We start from the raw sequence: 4,449 nt of genomic DNA on the forward strand, positions 1-4,449 counted from the left end.
AAATAGGTGACCTATTTTGGTCACTTTTTAAATCCTGTGGCTCATTTTGGTTCTGAGTTCACATATATCTTATCTATTTAATAATTTCCAATAGATGAGTCATATGTTGCAACAATTTAGTCATCTGTTGCAATAGATGTCTATATTTATTGGATAATTTTCAATAGATGAGTTAGCTATTGCAAAAGGTTAGTCATCTGTTGCAACAGATGTTTATATACATTTGATCATTTTCAACAAATGTCTTTAACTGTTTGGTCTTTTGCAACAGATTACTCATCTATTACAACATGTTAATTGAAATCGTAATTGAACTTATTAATTCATATTTAATTTTATTTATATCAATGTTGTTATTACTAATAATGTCTTAATTTGAATCATTGCAAATAAAACTGGTCAATTAACACTTTACTCAAGACGAATACACTTAGATGATCATGTAATTACTATGAGATTAATTGAAATCGTAATTAAATTATCAATTCATCTTTAATTTTAGTTAAATCAATTTAGTTATTACTAATAATTACTTAATTTTAATTATTTCAAATCAAATTGGTCAATTGATCATTCTACTTAAGACGAAACAATTAGTTGATCATGTAATTACTATAAAATTAATTGAAATTGTAAGTGAACTTACTAATTCATCTTTAATTTTAGTTAAATCAATATAGTTATTTCTAATTATGGCTTGGTTTGAATCATTTTAAATAAAATTGGTCAATTGATCACTCTACTCAGGACGAACACACTTAGTTGATCGTGTAATTACCATGAGATTAATTGAAATAGTAATTGAACTTATTAATATTAGTTAAATCAATTTAGTTATTACTAATATAATGGCTTAATATGAATCAATAGATGACTAAGATGTTGTAAAAGATGAGTAATCTGTTGAAAATGACCAAACAGATAAAGACATCTGTTGCAGCAGATTAGTCACCTATTGCAACAAATTAGTAATTTGTTGGAAATAACAAACAGATAAAGTCATATGTTGCAACAGATTGGTCATCTATTGTAAATGACCAACAGATAAAGACATTTGTTACAACAGATGACTAATCTATTGCAACATATGTGTATATCTGTTTGATAATTTTCAACAAATGACTCATCGGTTACAACAGATTAAATCTGTTGCAATAGGTTATACACTTAAATGATCATGTAATTACTATGAGATTAATTGAAATTGTAATTATTAAATCAATTTGGCTATTACTAATAATGGCTTAATTTGAATCATTTCAAATAAAATTAGTCAATTGATCACTTTACTCAGAACGAACACACTAAGATGATCATGTAATTAATATGAGAATAATTGAAATCGTAATTGAACTTATCAATTCATCTTTAATTTTAGTTATATCAATGTAGTTATTACTAATAATATCTTAATTTGAATCATTTCAAATAAAATTGGTCAATTAACACTTTACTCAAGACGAATACACTTAGATGATCATGTAATTACTAACTATGAGATTAATTGAAATCGTAATTAAAATTATCAATTCATCTTTAATTTTAGTTAAATTAATTTAATTATTACTAATAATTGCTTGATTTTAATCATTTCAAATAAAATTGATCAATTGATCATTCTACTTAAGACGAAACACTTAGTTGATCATGTAATTACTATAAAATTAATTGAAATTGTAAGTCAACTTACTAATTCATCTTTAATTTTAGTTAAATCAATATAGTTATTTCTAATTATGGTTTGGTTTTAATTATTTCAAATAAAATTGGTCAGTTGATCACTCTACTCAGGACAAACACACTTAGTTGATAGTGTAATTACCATGAGATTAATTGAAATTGTAATTGAACTTATTAATTATTGTTTAATTCTAGTTAAATAAATTTAGTTATTACTAATATAATAGCTTAATATGAATCAATAGATGACTAACATGTTGCAAAAGATGAGTAATCTGTTGAAAATGACTAAACAGATAAAGATATTTGTTGGAAATGACCAAACAGATAAAGACATCTGTTGGAAATGACCAAATAAATGACCAAATAAATATAGACATATGTTGCAACAGATGACTAACTTGTTGCAATAAATGAATCAGCTATTGAAAATTATCAAACAAATATAAACATCTGTTACAACAGATGACTAAGTTGTTGCAACAGATGACTCATCTGTTGAAAATTATCAAACATATAAGATATATCCTGAAAAATAATTTAAAATAGTAAAGCTCAGATGTTTTAAGAGAATTCAAATGTTTGTCCCTTTGTCTAAGGTCTTGTCTTTAATTTTGGTTAAATTAATTTAATTATTACTAATAATTGCTTAATTTGAATCATTTTAAATAAAATTTATCAATTGATCATTCTATTAAGGACGAATACATTAATTGAAATTGTAAGTGGACTTATCAATTCATCTTTAATTTAGTCAAAATCAATTTATTTATTACTAATAATGACTTAATTTGAATCATTTAAAATAAAATTGGTTGATTGATCACTCTCCTCGAGACGAATACACATAGTTGATCATGTAATTACTATGAGATTAATTGAAATTGTAAGTGAACTTATCAATTCATCTTTAGTTTTAGTTTTATCAATTTAGTTATTATGAATACTGGCTTAATTTGATTCATTTCAAATAAAATTGGTCAATTGATCACTCTAATCATGACGAATACACTTAGTAGTTGATAATTTAATTACTATGAGATTAATTGAAATTGTAAGCTTATCTTTAATTTTAGTTAAATCAATTTTGTTATTATTAATAATATCTTAATTGAACTATTTCAAATAAAATTGGTCGATTGATCACTCTACTCGGTACGAATACACTTAGTTATCATGTAATTACGATGAGATTAATTGAAATTGTAAGTGAACTCATTAATTCATGTTTAATTTTAGTTAAATCAACATATTTATTACTAATAATGACTTAATTTGAATCATTTAAAATAAAATTGGTCAATTAATTATTCTAGTAAGGATGAAACACTTAATTGATCATTTAATTAATGAGATTAATTAAAATCGTAATTGAACTTACTAATTCATCTTTCATTCTAGTTAAATCAATGTAGTCATTTCTAATAATGGTTTAATTAGAATTATTTCACATAAAATTTGTCAATTAATCATTCTACTCAGTACGAAACACTTAATTGATCATGTAGTTACTATGAAATTAATTGAAATCGTAATTGAATTTACTAATTCATCTTTAGTTTTAGTTAAATCAATATAGTTATTTCTAATGATGACTTAGTTTGAATCATTTCAAATAAAATTGGTCAATTGATCACTCTATTCAGGACGAACATACTTAGTTGATTGTGTAATTACCATGAGATTAATTAAAACTATAATTGAACTTATTAATTCATATTTTATTTTAGTAATCAATTTAGTTATTACTAATAATGACTTAATGTGAATCAATAGATGACTAACATGTTACAACAGATGAGTAATCTATTGGAAATGACCAAACAAATAAAAACATCTGTTGAAAATGACCAAACAGATATAGACATCTGTTGCAACAAATGACTCACTTGTTGCAACAACTAATTCATCTATTAAAAATTATCAAATAGATATAGACATCTATTGCAACAGATGACTAAGTTGTTGCAACATATGACTTATCTGTTGGAAATTACTAAATAGACAAAATATGTGTTGAAAAGTAATTTAAAATACTAAAGCTCAAATATTTTTTAGGAGAACTCAAATGTTTTCCCCCTTGTCTAAGGTCTTGTCTTCAATTTTAGTTAAATCAATTTAATTATTATTAATAATTGCTTAATTTGAATCAACAAATAACTAACCTCTTATAAGCATTTATTGCAAGAGATGACTAACTTGTTGCAACAAACAGGTGATCTGTTGGAAAATAATTAAAATACTAGGGAACTCAAACATTTTTAGGAGAACTCAAATGTTTGTTCCATTGTCTTAAAGACTTGTTTTTAATTTTAGCTAAATCAATTTAGTTATTACTAATAATTGCTTAATTTGAATCAACAGATGACTGATATGTTGTAACAGATGATTCATCTGTTGGAAATTATCAAACAGATAGAAAATCAGTTATAATAGATGGGTTATCCATTAGAAAGTAATTAAAATACTAGGGAACTTAAATATTTTTAGGAGAACTCAAACATTTGTCCCCTCGATCCTTTTGCATTTGATGTATGATACACTATTTTTGTCTTCTTTACCTGTTTCATGAAATTTTTCATGTGTTTCACTTATTCGTTGTGCCCTTGTTGAAATTTTTAGAATTTTTTAAGGTCAAACTTTGTTCGTATATCACTTGAACATTACTTCATAGGTGATTTTGTAAGTATAATTATGATTTTTGTTGAATTTTTTATTTGGTATATTTGCTACTGCTACAATGGATAGAACCTGCAACATGAATCTAAT

The sequence above is a fragment of the Capsicum annuum genome, chromosome 7 (genome assembly GCF_002878395.1).
Source record: "Capsicum annuum cultivar UCD-10X-F1 chromosome 7, UCD10Xv1.1, whole genome shotgun sequence".
Taxonomy (NCBI): domain Eukaryota; kingdom Viridiplantae; phylum Streptophyta; class Magnoliopsida; order Solanales; family Solanaceae; genus Capsicum; species Capsicum annuum.